Source organism: Salmo salar, chromosome ssa07 (assembly GCF_905237065.1).
Source record: "Salmo salar chromosome ssa07, Ssal_v3.1, whole genome shotgun sequence".
Classification (NCBI taxonomy): Eukaryota; Metazoa; Chordata; class Actinopteri; order Salmoniformes; family Salmonidae; genus Salmo; species Salmo salar.
The window spans coordinates 33973202-33999417 of record NC_059448.1 but is presented as its reverse complement, the minus strand read 5'-3'; the positions used below and the strand labels follow the sequence as shown (position 1 = coordinate 33999417).

General features: G+C 42.0%; 1 pseudogene; it reads right to left on the bottom strand.

Moving 5' to 3' along the window:
- Nucleotides 1-6322: 6322 nt before the first annotated feature.
- LOC106609085 (protein Wnt-7b-like) lies at nt 6323-19363 on the bottom strand (annotated as a pseudogene).
- Between the last annotated feature and the right edge of the window lie 6853 nt (nt 19364-26216).

Sequence of the window (26216 nt, the reverse complement as noted above, 5' to 3'; positions counted from 1 at the left end):
TTTAGAAACTTTAGAGTGTTTTCTATCCAAATCTACCAATTATATGCATATTCTCATTTCTGGGCAAGAGTAGTAACCAGTTTAAATCGGGTACGTTTTTTATCCGGCCGTGCAAATACTGCCCCCTATCCCCAACAGGTTTTAACTCTCACTCTCTTTGTGCCATAAATGTATGTGTAATGCCATCCTTAACCGTTGTTTCTCCATCAGCCAGTGGGCCATCTTTGCTACCTGGAATATTCTAGAACACAACCTGGTGAATCAGGAGCTGGTGGCAGCTCTAGAACGTTGTGGGGTGGCCGATGACTCCGCCCTGAGGGCCATGGGCTTAAGAGTAGAGGAGAGAGATGGTATCATGCTGCTCAAACCCTGTTCAAAAGACCCTTGAAGGTTTTCACAGAAATGATTTCAAACCAATTTGTTAGTGCTTACCAAACAATACAGGGTTCCCCCTTCCGTTCTAAGGGTGTTGCAAAGGGAATGGATTTTGATTGTCTTGCTACAAGCTTTGCACTATATCTGCTTTTACCACCCTGTTTTGGCTTTTGGTTAGAATGTCAATGATACAAAGGACCATTCCTGTACTTCAGGGTACCGCATGTTTCTTTACAAAAAAAAACAATTAGATGTAGTTACATGTAGTTACTTATTCCAACCAACACCAGTCGTCAACTTCCTTATGCATTTCAATAACCTAATCTATGTTATGTGTCAGCTATGTTTGCTGTGTGTGTGTGTGTGTGTGTGTGTGTGTGTGTGTGTGTGTGTACTTTGACTGGTGTGAGTCTTTGGCAGCCAGCTAGATGGGGCAGATAGTGTGATTGGCAGTGTGTAGACAGTGAGCCCTTGTGTAAGTGGTAGTATATGTGTTTGTAGACAGAGACCCAAGTAGTGTGAGTGGCAGTGCGAGTGAATCAGACCAGAATTATTGGCTTGCAGAATGACCCCCCCTCCCTCCCCCACACACTGAATAAGCTGACCGGTCCTGACACCTCACCAATACATTTGCTTTAGTCACCCGGCCCACTGGCTGCTCCGCCCTATTTACTCTGTCCCTTGTTTTTTAATGACAAAATGTTTTGAAACAATCGGGTTGACTTTTCCCAATCTGCTAGGTATAGTGAGGGGAGCTTATGAGGTTCCGGTCCCCAGCATTTCAGACGGCTGACAAAACACGGCTTTTACTTCTGCTCCAGTGGCTGCCTGCAATGCTTTTCAAACACAGGACAACCCAGAGAGAGCGTCAGGCTGGCTGAATGAGGTGGCCGTTACAGCCGTCTATTCAACAACTTCAGGGTCAGGAGCAAACAGCTGTCCAACAGCAGCCAGCACTGAAAGGTGTCATCTAGATCAGCGTTTCACAACTCAAACCATAACTCTGTCCTCCTGTGCCTTCTGTACTGGTATTCTTCCAGAATTATATCCGTACTACTCAAGGTCTATATAATGGATGATTGTAACTTTAACTGCTGAATAAAACTTGTGACAAATGTTCCAGTTTTTTTCAGAGAGAATGGGTCAGTCTTGTGTAAATTGATGTATGCTTTTGTGTCTAAAGACAGTGGTACAGTAGTCTGGACAGGAAACCCAAGAAATCACTAAAAGATGCTCAGATTTTATTAGAAAAATTATAATTGTCAATTTTTCGGTGGTGCACTCAAGCCTGCATGGCCTAAAAGCTGTGCAATCATTTATCAGACATATAGCAGACATCAAATCCAACACTCGATCTCCAGCATCCATTTATTTTCTTAATACTTAACATTTTGCTGCTGCATTGCTTGATAATTCACCAAGTAAACAAGGAGCTACAGAGAATTATGGTCTTCATATCAAGAATAAAACAATCTGGGCTAATTACAGAACACATGGACTATGTACACTACAGCAACTTTAATAAATCAGAAACTGAATAATCATTCAGAATAATTTGTAGCTCTCAAATCTTTGATAATGAATGAAAACAAAGTGCCATATGTAATGCATATAAAAATATATATTTTTAGCTATATAAGGCCTAACTCACCAATTCACCTAGTAACATGGTCAAATCATGTCCAATGAATTGAGGGATGGTGAGCACAAAATAATAAGAAAACTACTTTCACATGCTACTGACAATAGAAGTGCATAGATTTAAGAAAATGAAAATAGCAGAAAAAGTGTACTCTACTGTTGTGGCTTAATGCCACACTAACTCTGGTAAATCAAAGAAACAACAAAAAAAATCTGTGGTGTAAAGTACTTTAAAGTATTTTTACTAAAGTCGTTTTTGGGGGTATCTGTACTTAAATATTTATATTTTTGACTACTTTTACTTTACTACATTCCTAAAGAAAATGATGTACTTTTTACTCCAAACATTTTCCCTGACACCCAAAAGTACTCGATACATTTTGAATGCTTAGCAGGACAGAAAATGGTCCAATTCGCACACTTATCAAGAGAACATCCCCGGTCACCCCTACTGCCTCTGATCTGGCGGAATCACTAAACACATGCTTTGTTTTTAAATTATGTTTGAGTGTTGGAGTGTGACCCTGGCTATCGGTAACTATATTTACTTTTGATACTTAAGTATACAGTATTTAAAACCAAATACTTTTAGGCTTTCACTGAAGTAGTATTTTACTGGATGACTTTCACTTGAGTCATTTTCGATTAAGGTATCTTTACTTTTACTCATGAGAATTGAGTACTTTTTCAACCACTGCAAAAAATTATATTAAACATTGCTATCCATACTAAACTCAGCAAAAAAAGAAACGTCCTCTCACTGTCAACTGCGTTTATTTTCAGCAAACTTCACATCTGTAAATATTTGTATGAACATAGCAAGATTCAACAACTGAGACATAAACAGACATGTGACTAACAGAAATTGAATAATGTGTCCCTGAACAAGGGGGGGGGGTCAAAATCAAACAGTCAGTAACTGGTGTGGCCACCAGCTGCATTAGGTACTGCAGTGCATCTCCTCCTCATGGACTGCACCACATTTGCCAGTTCTTACTGTGAGATATTACCACACTCTTCCACCAAGGCACCTGCAAGTTCCCGGACATTTCTGAGGGAAATAGCCCTAGCCCTCACTCTCCGATCCAACAGGTACCAGACGTGCTCAATGGGATTGAGATCCGGGCTCTTCGCTGGCCATGGCAGAACACTGACATTCCTGTCTTGCAGGAAATCACACACAGAACGAGCAGTATGGCTGGTGGCATTGTCATGCTGGAGGGTCATGTCAGGATGAGCCTGCAGGAAGTGTACCACATGAGGGAGAAGATGTCTTCCCTGTAACACACAGCGTTGAGATTGTCTGCAATGATAACAAGCTCAGTCCGATGATGCTGTGACACACTGCCCCAGACCACCTCCAAATCGATCCTGCTCCAGAGTACAGGCCTCAGTGTAACACTCATTCCATAAACGCGAATCTGACCACCACCCCTGGTGAGACAAAACCATGACTCGTCAGTGAAGAGCACTTTTTGCCAGTCCTGTCTGGTCTAGCGACGGTGGGTTTGTGCCCATAGACGACATTGTTGCCAGTGATGTCTGGTGAGGACCTGCCTTACAACAGGCCTACAAGCCCTCAGTCCAGCCTCTCTCAGCCTATTGCGGACAGTCTGAGCACTGATGGAGGGATTGTGCATTCCTGGTGTAACTCAGGCAGTTGTTGCCATCCTGTACCTGTCCTGCAGGTGTGATGTTCAGATGTACCGATCCTGTGCAGGTGTTGTTACATGTGGTCTGCTACTGCGAGGACGATCAGCTGTCCGTCCTGTCTCCCTGTAGCGCTGTCTTAGGCGTCTCACAGTACGGACATTGCAATGTATTGCCCTGGCCACATCTGCAGTCCTCATGCCTCCTTGCAGCATGCCTAAGGCACGTTCATGCAGATGAGCAGGGACCTTGGGCATCTTTCTTTGGGAGTTTTTCAGAGTCAGTAGACAGGCCTCTTTAGTGTCCTACGTTTTCATAACTGTGACCTTAATTGCCTGTTAGTTGTTAGTGTCTTAAGCTGTTAGTGTCTTAAGTACCGTTCCACAGGTGCATGTTCATTGATTGTTTATGGTTCATTGAACAAGCAACCTTCAAACTAAATGTCTTTATAAGCTCAGCAGTGTTTAAACCCTTTACAATGAATATCTGTGAAGTTATTTGGATTTTTACGAATTATCTTTGAAAGACAGAGTCCTGAAAAAGGGACGTTCCTTTTTTTGCTGAGCTTATAAAAAGACATTTAGTTTGAAGGTAACATAAATCATTTATTTTCAGTGTTCAAACATAGTGCCTTCAGAAAGTATTCACACCCCTTGACTTTTTCCACATTTTGTTGTGTTACAGCCTGAATTTAAAATGGATTCAATTGAGATGTTGTCACTGGCTTACACACAATACCCCATAATGTCAAAGTGGAATTCTGTTTTTGGAAATGTTTTACAAACAATAAAAATTAAAAGCTGAAATGTTATGATACAATAGGTATTCAACCCCTTTGCTATGGCAAGCCTAAATACGTTTAGGAATAAAGTTTGCTTAACAAGTCACAAGTTTAACAGCGTCATTTCTGTACCCCACACATACGATTATCTGTAAGGTTCCTCAGTTGAGCAGTGAATTTCAAACACAGATTCAACCACAAAGAAAAGAGGTTTTCCAATGCCTCCCAACGAAGGGCACCTATTGGTAGATAGTTAAAAATGTAGAAAGCAGACATTAAATATCACTTTGAGCGTGGTGAAGTTATTAATTACATTTTGGATGGTGTGTCACTACAAAGATACAGGTGTCGTTCTTAACTCCGTTGCCGGAGAGGAAGGAAACTGCTCCGGGATTTCACCATGAGGCCAATGGTGACTTTAAAACAGTTACAGAGTTTAATGGCTGTGATAGGAGAACACTGAGGATGGATCAACAACTTTGTAGTTACACTACAATACTAACCTAATTGACAGAGTGAAAATAAGGAAGCCTGTACAGAATACAAATATTCCAAAACCTGCATCCTGTTTGCAACTGTTTGCAACTCGTAATGTGGTGTTTTGTATTTGCCCCAAACATAACACTTTGTATTCAGGACAAAAAGTGAATTGCTTTATGGCAAAAAATGTGGCATCACTTTAGTAAGTGATGCCACATTTTTTGCCATAAAGCAATTCACTTTTTGTCCTGAATACAAAGTGTTATGTTTGGGGCAAATCCAAAACACCACATTACGAGTACCACTCTCCATATTTTCAAGCATAGTGGTGGCTGCATGATGTTATGGGTATGCTTGTAATTGTTAAGGACTGGGGAGTTTTTCCAGATAAAAATAAATGGAATGGAGCTAATGTTGCACAATCCAAGTGTGGAAAACTCTTAGAGACTTACCCAGAAAGACTCACAGCTGTAATCACTGCCAAAAGGTGATTCTAACATTTATTGACTCAGGGGGTTGAATACTTCTCTAATCAAGATGTATGAGTGTTTTATTTTTCATGAATTTTCTACAAATGTTAGAATTTTTCTTCCACTGACAGAGTATTTTGAGTATATCGTTGACAATAAATGACAAATCCATTTTAATCCCACTTTATAACACTACAAAATGTGGAAAAAGTCAAGGGGTGTGAATAGTTTCTGAAGGCACTGTAATTACAGTGTGATTGGATAGTTAAGGTACGCCACCATTTCAACGTCAGCCTATTGAAACCATGCTCCTCTCTCTCTCTCCGTCCGTCTTGCATCAACGTCAAAAGGCATTTTGCTGATGTACCGTTTCCAGTTTGAGGTTGTTATTTTGTCAGTTGGTCAGTTTTTTCTCCTCCATTTCAGATGTCAAGAGATTGAGCTTTTTTGAGCAGTGTTACTAAGGAGGTGAAAACTGCACTTGATAAAGTTTGGGTCCACAATGTTTCCAATAACAGATTTGCTTGGTTGGAGACAGAAAAATGAACATCCACAATCCTTTCACTTCATCAATATCCTGCAACACATAGTATATCTGCATCACAGTTTTCCAGTCAGCGCATGAGAAGAAAACATTATTTGCCTACTTCTCAATGTACTTTCTCTCAAAGTCATGTAGTTAATTTAATCTTTTGTCTTTGTTTTTAAAAACAAATAGGATGTCCAATGTGCAAAATGAAGCCATGAAGAATCTAACAATTTCCAAGTCCACTGTAGAGTACATCCTGAAGAGTCCTTCCCCACTAAGTCCACGTCCTAATATCCTTTTTTCCTTTCCTTGTATCCTCTCTCATGGCCTTGCCCTGTCCCTTGTCCCAGCTCCCTCCTTCATCCCTCCGTCCCCCTCCATCCATCCATCCATCCTTTATTTGCAGGTGAACACCTCAGACTTCTCACTGCACGTGTTACACTTCACAAAACAGCACCACTGGAACTTGCAGTTGCACTGCCACACGCGGGTGTACTGGTGGGTGTTGTGGCCTCTACCACAACACATCAGATTGCAGCCGTCGGTATGGGGTAACGTGTGGTTACACAGCCTCCCCCGCGTCCTTGTGCTCCCTGTGCTCCCTGTCACTGTGTCCTCCTCACAGTAGTTAGGAGACCTCTCCAGGTAGACCAGATCTGTGTCCGTGGGTTTCTGGTACCCCCGCGACTCCTTCAAACGCAGGAAGGAGGGTTGACGGCCCGGACCGGTTCAACTTGGACCGCCTCACCGTAGCGCTTTTTCAGGACGTAGCCGATCTACAATACATTACGTCTATTAACCTGTTGGGGCTAGGGGGCAGTATTTTCACGGCTGGATAAAAAAAATGTACCCAATTTAAACTGGTTACTACTCTTGCCCAGAAACGAGAATATGCATATCATTAGTATGCAAATATGTAAATGTAATGTAAATGTAAATTAGTAGATTTGGATAGAAAACACTCTAAAGATTCTGAAACTGTTTGAATGGTGTCTGTGAGTATAACAGAACTCATATGGCAGGCCAAAACCTGAGAAGATGCCATGCAGGAAGTGCCCTGTCTGACAATTTGTTGTCCTTCTAGGTTATCTCTATCAAAAATACAGCATCTCTGCTGTAACGTGACATTTTCTAAGGCTTCCATTGGCTCTCAGAAGGCGCCAGAAAGTGGAATGAGAGCTCTGCAGTCTCTGGGCGAAAAACAGCAGCAGAGTTTGTTACTGGCCTGCCTGGGGACAGTGGCACTGGAGATGCACGTTCATGTGAAATCTCCATTTTGTTCTTTCAGTCTTTGAACGAATACAACGTCACCCGGTTGGAATATTATCGCTATTTTACGAGAAACATCACATAAAAATGTATTTTAACCTGTTATGGCTAGGGGGCAGTATTTTCACGGCTGGATAAAAAACGTACCCGATTTAATCTGGTTACCACTCCTACCCAGTAACTAGAATATGCATATACTTATTACATATGGATAGGAAACACCCTAAAGTTTCTAAAACTGTTTGAATGGTGTCTGTGAGTATAACAGAACTCATTTGGCAGGCAAAAACCTGAAGGTTTCATGCAGGAAGTGGCCTGTCTGACAAGGTGTCGTTCTTCTTGTCTCTGTTTATTGAAGAGTGAGGATCTTAGCTGTCCCGTGACACTTCCTACGGCTGCCATAGGGTCTCAGAAGGCGGTAAAAAGCTGAATCGTGGCTTTGCAGGCTCTGGCTGAAAAAAAGTAGCGCGTTTGGGTAGTGGCTGGTTACAGTACTGTGAGACTCAGGCTCGTGCCCGCGTCGACCGAAAGCTTTGTTTACTTTCCTCTGTTTAGCTAAAAGGAGATTCCCGGTCGGAATATTATCGCTTTTTTACGAGAAAAATGGCATAAAAATGGATTTTAAACAGCGGTTGACATGCTTCGAAGTACGGTAATGGAATATTTAGATTTTTTTTGTCATGAATTGCGCCATGCGCACGACCCTGATTTACCATTTCAGATAGTGTCTGGGACGCACGAACAAAACGCCGCTATTCGGATATAACGATGGATTATTTTGGACCAAACCAACATTTGTTATTGAAGTAGCAGTCCTGGGAGTGCATTCTGACGAAGAACAGCAAAGGTAATCCAATTTTTCTTATAGTAAATCTGAGTTTGGTGAGGGCCAAACTTGGTGGGTGTCAAATTAGCTAGCCGTGATATCTACTCAGAATATTGCAAAATGTGCTTTTGCCAAAAAGCTATTTTAAAATCTGACATCGCGATTGCATAAAGGAGTTCTGTATCTATAATTCTTGAAATAATTGTTATGTATTTTGTAAACGTTTATCGTGAGTAATTTAGTAAATTCACCGGAAGTTTGCGGTGGGTATGCTAGTTCTGAACATCAGATGCTAATGTAAAAAGCTGGTTTTTGATATAAATATGAACTTGATTGAACAAAACATGCATGTATTGTATAACATAATGTCCTAGGAGTGTCATCTGATGAAGATCAAAGGTTAGTGCTGCATTTAGCTGTGGTTTTGGTTTTTGTGACATATATGCATGCTTTGAAAATGGCTGTGTGATTATTTTTGGCAGGGTACTCTCCTGACATAATCTAATGTTTTGCTTTCGCTGTAAAGCCTTTTTGAAATCGTACAGTGTGGTTAGATTAACGAGAGTCTTGTCTTTAAAATGGTGTAAAATAGTCATATGTTTGAGAAATTTAAGTTATAGCATTTATGAGGTATTTGTATTTCGCGCCACACGAATCCACTGGCTGTTGACTAGGTGGGACGCAAGCGTCCCGCCTTGCCCAGGGAGGTTAACTAAGGGCATCCCCTGCAATATAGCCTAAAGTCCATATGGAGTACATATTTCAAATCCCCCAACTGGACAGTGATGCCAGGTTCAAGCCTCTACTCTCTTACTAACTTGACCTTCCTAAAGACCACAATGGACAGAATAAACGACCAGAACCATGTATAACGTTGTACTGAGGTTTCATGTGCAATTTAAGTTGATGCCTCACAGATATATTCAGTGGACACATTTGACAGTTTACCGTTTAGGGTTGAGTTATATAGTTTTGACCAAATCGGAAATGTTTATGTAGCCCAATGTTCAACCCAAAATTATAGCAACTTCTAACACAATGCAATATCTATCAGTGTTGCATAGATACATTGTCTATAGGAATTAAAGTAAAACGTCTAACTGGGTGGCCAGTACTGTAGCCTACTTGCCTATCATGTACGAGTGTATCAGTGTATCACGCCTGTTGCTCTTGATCTGCCCTGCTATCAAGTTAGGGGAATTGGCTCATGATTAGGTTAGTTCAGTGTGTGTAGTGGTGCAGCAGCGTGGTTTTGGGAGCTGCCACCGAGAGAGGAAGAGAGAGAGACTGCAATAATATCCTGTATCCTGACTTAATGCTCTGTAATTCAATAAAATGGTACTGCAGGGTTATGGCAGGCCTCCATTTGGCAGCCGGTTTGCCTGGCCTTGCATTCCCTCCACTCACACACACACACGCACACACCGACACATGCATTCTGAAACCCTCTGTTTTTAAACTAGTATAGCATCATTTAGCACAGCGATGCTGTCTCCGCTGAACTTATATTTACACTGGAAAAATATATAAATGCAGCTAGCAACAATTTCTAAGATTTTACTGAGTTAAGTTCATTTAAGGAAATCAGTCAATTGAAATAAATAAATGAGGCCCTAATCTATAGATTTTAGATGACTGGGAATACAGATATGCATCTGTTGGTCACAGATACCTTTTAAAAAAAAAGATAGGGGCCTGGATCAGAAAACCAGTCAGTATCTGGCATGACATCTCCTTCGCATTAAGTTGATCAGGCTGTTGATTGTGTCGTGTGGATTGTTGTCCCACTCTAATGGCTGTGCAAAGTTGCTGGATATTGCTGGGAACTGGAACACGCTGTCAAACACATCAATCAAGAGAAAACAAACGGGATTCATCCGTGAAGAGCACTCTTCTCTAGCGTGTCTGTGGCCATCGAAGGTGAGCATTTGCCCACTGAAGTTGGTTATGACGCCGAACTGCAGTCAGGTCATGACCCTGGTGAGGATAACAAGCACACAGATGAGCTTCCCCGAGACGGTTTCTGACAGTTTGTGCAGAAATTCTTTGGTTGTGCAAACCCACAGTTTCATCAGCTGTCCAGTTGGATGGTCTCAGACGATCCCGCAGGTGAAGAAGCTGGTTATGTAGGTCCTGGGCTGGCGTGGTTGGACGTACTGCCAAATTCTAAAACGACATTGGAGGCAGCTTATGGTAAAGAAATTTAAATAAAATGATCTGGCAACAGCTCTGGTGGATATTCCTGCAGTCAGCATGCCAATTGCACCCTCCTTCAAAACTGTGGCATTGTGTTGTGTGACAAAACTGCACATTTTAGAGTGGCCTTTTATTGTCCCCAGCACAAGGTTCACCTGTGTAATGATCATGCTGTTTAATCAGCTTCTTAATATGCCATACCTGTCAGGTGGATGGATTATCTTGGCAACTGAGAAATGCTCACTAACAGGGATGTGAACAAATCTGTGCACAAAATTTGAGAGAATTACACTTTGTGCATATTGAACATTTCTGAGATCGTTTATTTCAGCTCATGAAACATTTATATTTTTGTTCAGTATACTTTTCTGATGGAGTTGTATTATATTCTATTGTCTTCTATTCTAGATCTCTACAGAAACAACTACATTTTTGTTAGGTGTGTTAAAATCCCAGACAACAAGACAAGCAGTGTCAGTCACTTTACCTTTCGTCCTGCCTCATTATTATGCAGGTTCATCAGACGTCGGGCGTTCTTCTTGATCTCTCGGGCATCCACGAAGTGTCTGGAGAACTCCACACCGTACTTGATGTTGGCCGAGCAGCCTCCCCACTTCCAGCCCACCTCCTGGTCATGGTAGCCCTGCTTCTCCCATTTACATTTTACATTTTAGTCATTTAGCAGACGCTCTTATCCAGAGCGACTTACAGTAGTGAATGCATACATTTCATACATTTTTTTTTTTTTCTGTGCTGGCCCCCCGTGGGAATCGAACCCACAACCCTGGTGTTGCAAACACCATGCTCTACCAACTGAGCTACAGGGAAGGCTAAGTCGCAGCCCAGTCGCAGCCACATTGGCTCAGGTTGCCCTGACTACACGCTGCTGTCACCGAATGGGCCACGCCAGCCGCCGTGATGGCATAGGTGAATGCCGCCTCTCGGCTACCTGGGGAGGAGAGAGAGAGGGGCAAATAGTTAACTTGCACTAGTCCTAGGTAAGTTGTAGTGCATTACAGTACATAGTATGAGTTTGTTACAGTACAGTATTTTATGTTGTGGCCTAATGAAAGGCTTGTGGCCCACTACAACAAAGTGTATCCACACTTTACATTACTGGGTGACCTGACTGCAGTTCGGTCTTATACTAGTGTAATGTAATTAAGCTGTAACAGGCTAATAAATACCTACCATTCCTTATTTGATACTCTCAGTCTATCGGACTCTCGTCAGAGCCCTAATTTTTAACAGGAGGGCTGGGTAAGATTCCATTGATAAAACCAAAGTGACATCTGCTGGTTACCAGAGGAGCCTTACTGTATCTGTACAGCAGATACAGTAAAAACTGCTGTATGTACTATAGTAGTATATGTACTATAGTATATATACACTGAACAAAAATATAAATGCAACAATTAGAGTTGCAGTTCATATAATGAAATCAGTCAATTGAAATACATTCAGTAGGCCCTAATCTATGTATTTCAGATGACTGGATGACTGATACCTTAAAAAAAGGTAGGGGCGTGGATCAGAAAACCAGTCAGTATCTGGTGTGGCCACCAGCGCAACATATTTCCTTCGCATAGAGTTGATCAGGCTGTTGACTGTGGCATGTGGAATGTTGTCCCACTCCTCTTCAATGGCTGTGCGAAGTTGCTGGATATTGGAACATGCTGTCGTACACATTGAGCAAGAGCATCCCAAACATGCTCAACGGTGACATGTCTGGTTAGTATGCAGGTCATGGAAGAACTGGGGCATTTTCAGCTTCCAAGAATTGTGTACAGATCCTTGTGACATGGGGCCGTGCATTATCATGCTGAAACATTAGGTGATGGCGGTGGATGAATGGCACGGATCTCGTCACGATATCTCTGTGCATTGAAATGACCATCAGTAAAATACAATTGTGTTCATTGTCTGTAGCTTATGCCTGCCCATACCATAACCCCACAGCCACCATGGGGCACTCCGTTCACATCAGCAAACCGCTCGCCCACACGACGCAATACATGTGGTTTGCAGTTGTGAGGCCAGTTGGACATATTGCCAAATTCTCTAAAATTACATTGGAGGTGGCTTATGGTAGAGAAATTAACATTAGATTCTCTGGCAATAGCTCTGGTGGACATTCCTGTAGTCTGAATGTGTGTAGGTAGTGTTGATGGTGGATACTGAATGTGTGTAGGCAGTGTTTATGGGTGGATACTGAATGTGTGTAGGTAGTGTTGATGGGTGGATCCTGAATGTGTGTAGGTAGTGTTTATGGTGGATACTGAATGTGTGTAGGTAGTGTTGATGGTGGATACTGAATGTGTGTAGGTAGTGTTGATGGGTGGATACTGAATGTGTGTAGGTAGTGTTGATAGTGGATACTGAATGTGTGTAGGTAGTTGCACACTCCCTAAACTGAGGACATCTGTGTCATTGTGTTGAATGACAAAACTGCACATTTTAGAGTGGCCTTTTATTGTCCCCAGCAAAAGGTGCACCTGTGTAATGATCATGTTTAATCAGCTTGATATACCACACGTTAGGTGGATGGATTATCTTGGCAAAAGAGAAATGCTCACTAGCAGGGATGTACAAAATTTGTGCACAAAATTTGAGAGAAATAATATTTTTAGCGTATGGAAAAATTCTGGGATCTTTTATTTCAGCTCATGGGACCAACACTTTACATGTTACGTTTCTGTTTAGCGTAGATTATCCTATCTATAAGTGCACTTAATGTGTGCCAGTTGGTTTCTGTTTCAGCCAACACATGTCATTCTATAGCTCACAATGTAGTGTTATTGAGCTCACTACCTTCATTCTAGACGAGTTGTTTATGGATGTAGTGTAACGTCTTGTAAATTATTTATAAGAAGTTAAACACACAAACTACACCGTCAGAGCAACGATGATTACCCGCAAGAGCCTTTCAAATGGCAAGCTTTCCATTTCAGAACAAACACATTAACATTTACCTCATGGAAAGAAAATGAATTACTGTATATAACATTACTATTGTGTTGTCCTTGTAATAGGATATATCCCGCCTCAAATCAAGATACTATGTTGGCTTCAATTCTCCTCAACAACCTGAGTATTAATGCATGGCGACTAGTGGAAGGCAATGGGGTGGCTTCTCTCCAACCTGACAAACTCAGTCATAGATCCCATTAGCTCTGTGGCTCCCTGATCCATAACTTTAAACTATCTCTGAACTCTTCTCTCATCAGTCTGAACCAGGGAACCAGACCTTTCGGTAAATGTAGAATAGTGAATGTTTTCCTCGAGCTGCCAAACTTCGTCCCCAGCATATAAATGTGTTTTCATTACAGAGCAATACATGACTGGTCCCATTGTTGTTGGTATTCTAACTGCTGTAGCTGACCTTGATTAGTGGTCAAGACAGAAACCTGGTCTCACTCAATAGTTATGTTCTCTGTCCTTGCAGGTCAATCAAAATAAGTGATTGAAGAGGAACTTCTTGACAACCGGCTGGCCCTGCTGGCCACTTGGTTACTCCAACCCCGGCCAACCCCCCCAACCCCCCACCCAAATCCAGATAGCTGATGTTGTGAAAGCTGCAAAATCTGGATCCCTACAAATCAGCTGGGCTAGACAATCTGGACCCTCGCTTCCTAAAAGGGGGAGACACTCTAGACCCAAACTGTTACAGACCTATATCCATCCTGCCCTGCCTTTCCAAAGTCTTCAAAAGCCAAGTGAACAAACAGATCACCGACCATTTCGAATCCCACCTTACCTTCTCCGCTATGCAATCTGGTTTCTGAGCTGGTCTCAGGTGCACCTCAGCCACACTCAAGGTCCTAAACGATATCCTAACTGCCATCGATAAAAGACAGTATTGTGCAGCCGTCTTCATTGACCTGGCCAAGGCTTTCAACTCTGTCAATCACTGTATTTTTATCGGCAGACTCAACAGCCTTAGTTTCTCTATTGACTGCCTCGCCTGGTTCACTAACTACTTCTCAGATAGAGTTCAGTGTGTCAAATTGGAGGGCCTGTTGTCCGTACCTCTGGCAGTCTCTATGGGGTTGCAATAGGGTTCAATTCTCGGGCCGACTCTTTTCTCTGTATATATATATATATATCAATGATGTCGCTCTTGCTGCGGGTGATTCTTTGATCCACCTCTACACAGACGACACCATTCTGTACACATCTGGCCCTTCTTTGGACACTGTTAACAAACCTCCAGACGAGCTTCAATGCAATACAACACTCCTTCCGTGGCCTCCAACTGATCTTAAATGCAAGTAAAACGAAATGCATGCTCTTCAACCAATCTCTGCCCGCACCCGCCCTCCCGACTAGCATCACTACTCTGGACGGTTCTGAATTAGAATATGTGGACAACTATAAATACCTAGGTGTCTGGCTAGACTGTAAACTCTCCTTCCAGACTCGCATTAAGGATCTCCAATCCAAAGTTAAATCTAGAATTGGCTTCGTTTTTCACAACAAAGCCTCCTCATGCTGCCAAACTTACCCTCGTAAAACTGACCATCCTACCAATCCTTGACTTCGGCGATGTCATTTACAAATGATCCTCCAACACTCTACTCAGCAAATTGGATGCAGTCTATCACAGTGCCATCCGTTTTGTCAACAAAGCCCCATATACTACCCACCACTGCGACCTGTATGCTCTCGTTGGCTTGTCTGTGCTACATATTTGTCGCCAAACCCACTGGCTCCAGGTCATTTATAAGTCTTTGCTAGGTATAGCTCCGCCTTATCTCAGCTCACTGGTCACCATAGCAACACCCACCCATAGCACGCGCTCCAGTATATTTCACTGGTCATCCCCAAACCCAACACCTCCATTGGCTGCCTTTCCTTTCAGTTCTCTGCTGCCAATGACTGGAACGAATTGCAAAAATCACTTGGAGACATATCTCCCTCACTAACTTTAAGCGTCAGCTGTTAGAGCAGCTTACCGATTGCCGCAGCTGTACACAGCCCATCCAACCAACTACCTACCTCATCCCATATTTGTTTTTCTGCTATTTTGCACACCAGTATTTCAACTTGCACATCCTCATATCACTCCAGTGTAAATTGCTAAATTGTAATTACTTCGCTACTATTGGCCTATTTATTGCCTTACCTCCTGGATTTCCTGTATACAGATTTTTCTATTGCGTTATTGACTGTACGTTTGTTTATCCCATGTGTAACTCCGTGTTGTTGTTTTTGTCACACTGCTTTGCTTTATCTTGGCCAGGTCGCAGTTGTAAAATGAGAACTTGTTCTCAACTGACCTACCTGGTTAAATAATGGTGAAATAATATATATATATATATATATATATATATATACACACACTGCTCAAAAAAATAAAGGGAACACTAAAATAACACATCCTAGATCTGAATGAATGAAATAATCTTATTAAATACTTTTTTCTTTACATAGTTGAATGTGCTGACAACAAAATCACACAAAAATAATCAATGGAAATCCAATTTATCAACCCATGGAGGTCTGGATTTGGAGTCACACTCAAAATTAAAGTGGAAAACCACACTACAGGCTGATCCAACTTTGATGTAATGTCCTTAAAACAAGTCAAAATGAGGCTCAGTAGTGTGTGTGGCCTCCACGTGCCTGTAGGACCTCCCTACAATGCCTGGGCATGCTCCTGATGAGGTGGCGGATGGTCTCCTGAGGGATTTCCTCCCAGACCTGGACTAAAGCACCCGCCAACTCCTGGACAGTCTGTGGTGCAACGTGGCGTTGGTGGATGGAGCGAGACATGATGTCCCAGATGTGCTCAATTGGATTCAGGTCTGGGGAACGGGCGGGCCAGTCCATAGCAACAATGCCTTCCTCTTGCAGGAACTGCTGACACACTCCAGCCACATGAGGTCTAGCATTGTCTTGCATTAGGAGGAACCCAGGGCCAACCGCACCAGCATATGGTCTCACAAGGGGTCTGAGGATCTCATCTCGGTACCTAATGGCAGTCAGGCTACCTCTGGCGAGCACATGGAGGGCAGTGCGGCCCCCCAAATAAATGCCACCCCACACCATGACTGACCCACCGCCAAACCGGTCATGCTGGAGGATGTTGCAGGCAGCAGAACGTTCTCCACGGCATCTCCAGACTGTCACATGTGCTCAGTATGAACCTACTTTCATCTGTGAAGAGCACAGGGCGCCAGTGGCAAATTTGCCAATATTGGTGTTCTCTGGCAAATGCCAAACGTCCTGCACGGTGTTGGGCTGTAAGCACAACCCCCACCTGTGGACGTCGGGCCCTCATACCACCCTCATGGAGTGTGTTTCTGACCGTTTGAGCAGACACATGCACATTTGTGGCCTGCTGGAGGTCATTTTGCAGGGCTCTGGCAGTGCTCCTCCTGCTCCTCCTTGCACAAAGGCGGAGGTAGCGGTCCTGCTGCTGGGTTGTTGCCCTCCCACGGCCTCCTCCACGTCTCCTGATGTACTGGCCTGTCTCCTGGTAGCGCCTCCATGCTCTGGACACTACGCTGACAGACACAGCAAACCTTCTTGCCACAGCTCGCATTGATGTGCCATCCTGGATGAGCTGCACTACCTGAGCCACTTGTGTGGGTTGTAGACTCCGTCTCATGCTACCACTAGAGTGAAAGCACCGCCAGCATTCAAAAGTGACCAAAACATCAGCCAGGAAGCATAGGAACTGAGAAGTGGTCTGTGGTTACCACCTGCAGAACCACTCCTTTATTGGGGGTGTCTTGCTAATTGCCTATAATTTCCACCTGTTGTCTATTCCATTTGCACAACAGCATGTGAAATGTATTGTCAATCAGTGTTGCTTCCTAAGTGGACAGTTTGATTTCACAGAAGTGTGATTGACTTGGAATTACATTGTGTTGTTTAAGTGTTCCCTTTATTTTTTTGAGCAGTATATATATATATATATATTTTTTTTTAAACGTGACTCCTTTACACATGCATGAACTCAAATGGATCAACTGACCATAGGATCAGCCTGCCCAGGCCCTTTGAATGACCAATCCAACATCTCATCACTACCAACAACAACCCAAGAGATGAGTCCTACCATAACTTTCCAGTAGATCGACAGAGTTCTTGTCATATCAATCTCTCCCAACACATACAACCAGTAGAGGGACAAGCTGAGTGTCCCATTTAACCCCCTAACACACCATAACCCTAACACACCAAGGTGAACAGAGGAATAGATACATTTCCTTTCCTCTAACAAAATAACTAAATGGATCCAGCGGTCCGCCTGTCTGTGAGAGGAGTGATTGTTCCCAGAGCTGTTGGATTAAACACAGTTCCCAAACCACAGCGAGACTGCAATAAAACCTTTCTGACTGATAGACAATTCATATAAGAGAGCCCGTATTAAGACCAATCAATACGACTAGTGCGCTGTGGGAAATAAAATAATAGGGGAATGTTGACTAAAACCAGATCAGAGCAATGTTTAGAGATTATGAGTATAGATAGTTAGGAAAGGTTGCACTTCTAAGGACTTTCTAGTTCATTTTCACACAATTAATACAGACCTACTGTATTTAAGACAGTCAGTGTTGTAAGAATGAATTCACAAACCAAACTCAAGCCCAGAGGCAGGACAGACTTCTACACAACGAGGTCACGTGTAGGAAAGACTGTTGTAGGATTGAAACCCCACTAGCAACACGGCTTCAAGTTTTAACTGTTCCCGTATTCCTAATATTATGGAGTCAAAGTACAGTATTCACTGTGGTTATTGAAGGAGGATGATGGTGAAAGAATAGTACGCTCACTAAACATCAAGGCATAGAGTCGGCGGGGCATAGAGTCGGCGGGGCATAGAGTCGGCGGGGCAGAGTCGGCGGGGCAGAGTCAGCGTGGCACTGTATTGTAGCTACAGATTCTATAGGTCCCCCCATGAGCTACAGTGTTCCCTCACATCAGCCAGGTTTTGGTTCTGCTAACAATCTAGATAGAGCACTTAATACACACAGCTGATTTAAGACACACGACTGGTTCGAGACAAGCTCACAGGTCACTGAGATTGTTTATTGTGACCTTGTAGATCTGAGCCAAGCAACTTGACCCTCATACATTTTAAAGGTCCACTGTGTGTAAGATTTACTTCAAGTCATTGAATCAGATTTTAAAATGCACAAAAGCAAACAATGCTTAGCCAATGAAGAACAGACAACAAACCAACTCTGGCTAATAGCCGTTTAAGCCCACATTTTAACTAAAGCCATGATCCTCAACTAGGGCTGTTTTAGGTATTGGTCAGGTCTGTCTGTGCAAGTATGGGATATATCTGCACTAATCATATGTTCTGTGAGGGTCCAGGTCTTTTAATGTAATAAGAAATAACAACTTGTACAGTTTTATGTCTTCAGAACACAGGATGTCATCCAGCGACATGTTGCTCTTTCCCATATGTTGCTTTACAAATATCGCATGTAGAGAACATGGTCATGTTGCAATGTGTAAATCCTACTGATCAGGTAAGCTCATCAATTTACTTATTGAACACTGAATACCACATAAGTCATTTATAAGTCCATCAAAATATTTTTTTTAATGTAATTTGTTATTTTGGGAAGTTGTAGCAGTTGTTATTGTGAACCTCTCCATTGACTAAGACTTTTAAGCTAGTTGTAAAATACATTTTGTCAGCGAAGTTTAAATTAAGCTCTTCAGACAGGTAAAATGTTCATTAAACAATTTTATTCTTGTTAAGAGGTTGTCTTGTTATTAATATTCTATTTTCAGTCACAAAACCAAACAGATATTGTTTGCCACCAACAATTTCATGTAAAGGCCAATATCAATCCCAGTATTTTACAAAAGGCTATTATCTAAGTTCCAAAAGTTTATTTGAGTTGTTCATTTTATAGTGAAATTGTATTATAAACCACATATGCTCTATAATTTCCACGTGCGTAAATGTCCCAATCAACAAAGTAATTAAATTAGTGCATAAGAGAAAAAAAATGTAGAGATCTTACAAATGCACACCATCACATGGCTGTACAAGCACCTGTAGAAGAGAAGGTTAAAAAGCACGTGCCAACCTACAGGTAGCTACCGCTGGTTAGGATGAGGAAGATCTGGGGATAGTAGACGGACAGCAGCGCACTGCGGGACGAGACAATGAGCATGGTGTCATTGAACACAACGGCCGCTGCTTGCTTGAGTGAGGGGGGAAATGAAATTAGTTAGATAATTCCTTTAGAAGATAAGTAGTCCTTGGAGTTCGTATCAAACAAATCTCTGTTCGCTTCTTTGGGGTAATCGCGTCTAGTTCTTGGGGTCAGTCCGCGGAGCGTTGGTGCTATGCAGCTCCAAGCCCCCCGGTAGTAGCGTTGGCTGAGGACGAGGAGACTGGACGGGTCATCACTTGGCGGCAGTGGTGTTAATGTGGTTGTCCTCCTAGACTGATGTGGTGGATTTTAGAGTCCGGGACAGCAGGTATGTGCCGCTGTTTTATCATTGGCAGAGGTAGACAGACAGTGCTATACCGCCCACCCCCCTGTTAAAACCAAACGGGACAACGGTAGAGAGACGAGACTTCCACTATTTAGCTCCCAGCTATATATTTTTTCAATCAATGAATCCATGTGACCAATACTGTCTTAAACATGTTATGTGCTTTATGATTGTATATTGTTATTATGGTGTTAGGTAGACTAATATTTCTGGACATTCCGTCTTCAACAGGTCTCATCACGTTCCATTCAGTAAAAGGCGCGCGTAAAAAAACACGTGTAAAACCACCAATTGACTGCGCAGGTATGCAGGACAGGTGTCCAGTTCATTTCAACCGATAAGAGACACCATAACATTGGTTGTTGTGGAAACATGTAGGACACACATGGGATGACACAATATAACAACTCAACCCCTAAATAACAACTATAGAAAGAATGTAGGCTACTTTGAGGATACAATGAATTATCTTGCTCTCGCAATGGTCTTTAGATCTCAATGATACCCTCATGTGGTTCAAAGTTAGATTGCATTGCCATCACTCAACTTCAAGGAGGTCAAATAGTTGTGATCTTGAACACAAACTGCAGAAAGAAGCTATTATTTATTTTCCTTGGTATTAATCTTGTCAGGAATCATTTACTAGTTCATAAAGACAAAACTGTATCTAAGCTGAGTGATTCTTCTCAAACAGGCCCATGTTGCCACATGTTGAAAACTTCCAAGACATGCAAATAAAACCACCAAAAGCTCTAAAATATCAGATGAGAAACAAAGACAGACATATTTGCAGTCTCCCCTTTAAAGATGTTCCATGCAAATAACAGCTTGTTTGCCTAGAAACTTTGTGTGAGTAAAAGTGTTCAATGGGTGGGGATGGTGCTGTTTAGTTTCAAACAACCTTCAAATCATGGACCATTTTGCAAGGATACTTCTCTCATGGGATGATGGCTGAGGGCAAAGCCCATGTCTCTTCTCTCTCCTTTTCAGAGATGTCTTGTCATGTTAGTGAAGTGTTGAAGACATTCTCTGACTGTTGTGCTCTTCGTCTTGCTCTGCTAGCACAAACCGGACCAGCTGAGCACTGAGCAGTCATATAAGTATGAAAGGCACGCTTTGTTTTAATCAATAAATAATATCTCACATTCTTTATTCATATCAGACCAGAGAAACCACACCAAGCTGAGACTGACAGACTCACCCTTTTTAAGAGGCAGGCAAGGCAACCCGCTACACCAGTGTTTCCCCACTCCTCCAGTACCCCAACAGCACACCTGATTCAACTTATTATCAAACTCTCAATGAGTTGAATCAGGTGATTTTGTCTGTGGCTACAACAAAAATGTGTGGTGTTGGGGGTACTCGAGGACCGGAGTTGAGAACCACGGCACTACACCCTTCCTACTTGAACTTATTTGCCAACCTCTTGGTCATGACTGTTAGATATAACGCTACAGATCTGTGACCACAAAGACTCAGATTCACACAGTCTAAAACCTCCACCAACAAACCATAGATTGAATTCTATAGCTGATAACGCCTCAATCCAGGCTTTAATATCTTTCATTCCAACAAAGCCTGTCAGAAAAACACAACTCGTGTCCTACTTTGGATTCCAGCGGACATCTCACAGATAACACCGTTGGCTTTCTGATCAGGGCCTGCACAAAACACAGCAGACTGAGTGTGCATCTCAAATGGCACCCTATATAGACAACAGGGTGCCATTTAGGACGTATCCATTGTTAGTGTATTTAACCACTGCGTTTAAAGCCAAGACAGCACTTAAGCAGCAAACTCACTGTTTCGACTGCTCTGGACAATGGTATGTTTCTTATCATATTTTTACATTGTAAGGGAGGGAAGGGAAGAAGGGAAAGGAAAGGAATTCAAATAATTTTGGTTAGCAACCACCGGGGATGGATTCACAGAAGGATAGAGAACTTGTTTGGTGCAAGATGGCCTCTATCCTCTCTTAGAACTTGACCCAAGGACAGGGATAGTGACAGTCAGGATACCATTGGAGAATCTCAATTTCATCTCGTGGCCTCTCTCATTGTCTTCTCAAAACCCATTGGAAGAGAATGGACCTCACCTCTGGCTCTTTCATCCAATGGGTTTTGAGAAGGAGGCGAGGAGAGAATGTGAGGAGTATGCAATTGAGATTCTCCCAATGTCCCTGTTAGCCATGTATATGAATCTTTTTGGCATTTGACAGATTTGAGCGCTACAGTGTAGCCACTTGTGACTAGGACAGTGGTTCCCAAACTTGGTGTCGGGACCCCATGTGGAGACCCCCAAAATTGAAATGGGGTCCCCTGAGAAAATCTAATCTTACCAAACAAATTCATTTTCTCTTCAAATGTGTATATAATACAACCTTCTAGTGTCAACTAAGAACCTCTTATACTATAAGACTTTACTTTCATGTCATTGTGTCTCTGAACAGCCAGCATCACCTAACATTGAGTGAATATGAACAAACAGCATTAAAATAGGGGATATCACTTTTCCAAGTTGGGACCCCTGGATATTCTAGTGCCAATTTAAGCTAATGTTCAATACAAGTTTGGTAACCCCTGGACTAGGACTTTCTGCATGTGTCAAGTGGAAATCCACCCCAGTAGTCATCAAATAACTTTTACACATTTGTTTCCAATACCCCCAGGTGCCCTAAAGATAGAGAATCAAATAGCTAGAGGGTCATGTTATTAATCATATGTTAAGATAGTAGATATTATAGAACAATTGCTAAGACTTTATGGGTTAAAATTTGATGCCATAAAGGGATTTTTTTCTGGTACCATACACACCAAATATCACTTGACTTTCATCCTATTCACCCCAAACACTATACAGTGTAGGAAAAGATGAGACCAACCAGCACATTTAAGTAATCTCAACTCCTCCATACAGCCTAAAAGACCATACGAGGTCAGACCACCATGTTGACAATTACAGAACTGGCTTAGCTGTTATCCTTTACAAAACAGCAGAGGCATTTTTCATCAGTAATATGCATGGACAAACACACGGCATCGCTTATATGTAAAAGGAAAAAACGAACTAACAGTCAGGAACCTGTATCCCCCTCTGCTCCAATGAGATTGTAAATTACACATACACAGTATGGGAGATGAAAAGTAAACTAACCCAGGGGGGCGTTGGTATGAGGGAGTGTTTACGACAAACCCAAGTGGCTGCTTTGTAATTAAATCTAATTTACACTATTTAGAAATCCTTAAACTAAGAGGAAAATTGTTGCAATTGTCATGACTGTCCTGATCAGGTCAGGGTACAGGAGACCACCACCCTACAGATTATCTCCCAAACCCCCAACAGAGGAGGAGAGATCTAGGGGTCTGAAGATGTGGGGGGTTTTATGACACCTCACGCCCATAATAAACCTTAGGCCACTGAGAAATTCCTTTGTCCTCTCACTATGGAGAACTGGACTCAGAACTTTAAAACATGCAATAAAGGGACTTTGGAACAATGGTTTCCGTCAGCCACAATGGTGGTCATGACGAGAGGTGGAATATGAAAATGTATGTAACTTTTGAATTGTTATTAAAGGTTAAGAGATGACGTTATTATGAAAACATTGTACCTTTAAGAGTTTTCCCAGTATATGCCTGATGTTTATACATTGTACATTGTGTGGAAAATATCCAAATCAAAGAGAATGTTTTGGTAAAGATGAGATGTGAAGGTAGTGTCTAAAATAGGATTTTAGTCAAATCTAGGCCTTGCCCCTTAACTTGGTCCGCCCAGAGAATTGCCCTAAAGGCGGTTAAACCCACTTCTGACCCTAGGGTATAAGACAGGAGAGTGAAGAATTAACATAGGAGACTAATTGACCCCAAGCTGCAGCGAAGGTCTAACAAAGTCAACGAACCCCAAAACGAAACACAAGGTTGAAGACAAAGAAATCTTTTTCTACACGAGCTACGGACGAGTAGCTGTGTCTAAGCGGGTGAATTCAAGCCGAACCACCCAGCCTCCACTCTCCATTGAATCGTGGTATATACACCGTTCGAGTGCGAAGCTGTGAGCTCTGAGCTACAGAGCTGTCTGTCCTCAGAAGACCCCTTTCAGATCAAGGGCGAGGGATCAGACCACTTAGCCAAGAAGGACACTGACATCGTGAGGACAACCAGAGAGTTGCGCCGGAGAAGTGCGTCATTGAGAAGCCTAAACGACACACGCGGAGCTTCCCACCTGAGACCTCCAACACGTAATTACATCATTATATTCTGACCCATAAGAGCGGCAGTTCGGGGCAAGGCTAGGTTTAAATAAGCATGGCTGACAAATGAACCCAAATGTATATTTCTCTCGTGTACTTTCTTGGTTTCTCTCTCTTTTAAATCCCCATTTTGGGTAACACGCGCCGTAGTGTGTTGGCCCGTTATACTAAGTCCTAATCAATAGCTAGACTGTGTTTTGTGTATGTGTATTTTTATCATAATTTTAGCTTGCTAGTAAATAAATAATCAACTAAGATTGGTGTGGTAAACTCATTGGTGAAGCCCTGGTCCGTGCAGATTCCCGGATTATGCGACGTTCAGAATGAGACTGTAGAGGAAATTGATTAATTTAGCGACTGTTGTAAAATCGATATTCTGATATCCTTTGAGTTAAAACCTGTTGGGGCTACAGGTTAGCAATGAACCCCGAGTCGGGATTGCTAACAAGGCTGGAAATTCAAAACATCAAAAATCTAATAATTTCAATTTCTCAAACAATCAACTATTTTACACAATTTAAATGATAAACATCTCCTTAATCTAACCACATTGTTCGATTTTCAAAGAGGCTTTACGGCAAAAGCATAAAGTTAGATTATGTTAGGACAGTACATAGCCACAAAAGTACAAACATCCATTTTCAATTCAAGGTCAGGCGTCACCAAAAGCAGAAACCAGCTAGAATTATGCACTAACTTTTGTCAATCTCCATCAGATGACACTCCTAGGACATTATGTTATACAATACATGCATTTTTTGTTCCATCAAGTTCATATTTATATCCAAAAACAGCATTTTACAGTAGCGTGAAATTCAGATTTTTTTCTTCTCTGAAATGCTTCCGGTGAACATAACAAAATTACTATTCGAAAACATTGGTAAATTATAGTATTGTCATTCAAAGAATAATATATTATTATCTCGTAATTGCTACCGAATGGCCAGATCTCAAAATAACTTTACTGGGAAATCACATTTTGCAATAAACGGGGTGCTATGCTAAGAACAACAGGCTATGCTATACAGTTAGCATCATCTAAAATCGATAATAACATTGTAAATATCCCCTTACCTTTGATTATCTCCATCAGAAGGCAGGCATCCCAGGTCCGGAAGGCATCCCAGGTCCGGAACAAATGTGGTTTCTTTTGACAAAGTTCATAATTTATGTCCAAATAACACCAACTACTTAGCGTTCATTATCCTCCCACAAAACGTGGTGGGGGGAGTGTAAAATCACACCGAAAAGCTAAAAAAACCTAGTAAATAATCTATTTACGTCCGTTCAAACATGTCAAATGTTGTTTAGCATTAATCTTTTGGTCCATTTTTAACGTTAAACATCAGTAATATTTTCACACAACCTATCCTATGTCTAGATAAACAATGATGACAAACTCACGCTTCTCAGATTTATGCGCAGGCGCAAAAAAATGAAGTGATGACATGTCAACTTCCTTCGATTCTAATTTGCTCTCTGTTTATCATAGACGCTTCAAACAACTTTATAAAGATCGTTGACATCTAGTGGAAGCCGTAGGTGTTGCGAAATGAATCCTTTCTCACTATGGTATCTATAAAACAATGACACTAAATAGTACAGTCACAAAATTCACATTTTTTTTTAATCTATTTTTCACAGGTTTTTGCCTGCAATATGAGTTTTGTTATACTTACAGACACCATTCAAACTGTTTTAGAAAATTCAGAGTGTTTTCTATCTATATGCATATCCTAGCTTCTGAGTTGGTGTAGGATGCAGTTAAAAATGGGCACATATTTTTTTCAAAATGTCTCAATACTGCCCCCGAGCCCCAACAGGTTAATTTGGGAAATAGAAACTCAATCAAAATACTGTTCCCATGGTGCCCCAGGTTGATGAGTTAATAATTCGATGAGCAACAGTCGTCACATTAACTAATACAACGTCACGACACAATGTTTAGGGGGTTAAAAAAACACTATGCAAATCCATGTTTTGGGCCATTGTCCTTGCAGCATCTTGAAGGTTTTTAAAAGCAGATGATAGGAAACATTGTTTACAGTTTCTCAGTTGCTAACAAGCATTGGTCAATACTGAAGCCCCTTTTTCAAAACTCTTTAGTCTGCGTTACCAACATGCATCTCAGCCAAACAGTTAATCTCACCTCAAACTAATGAACAATGGGAGACAGAGCTGGTTTCAAGCACAGGCCGCAGCAGGTGTTTAATTGTAAAGGACCACAGGTGGAGGCATGTAGCTGGGTCCAGGGGCAGGCTGAAGGTCATACACAG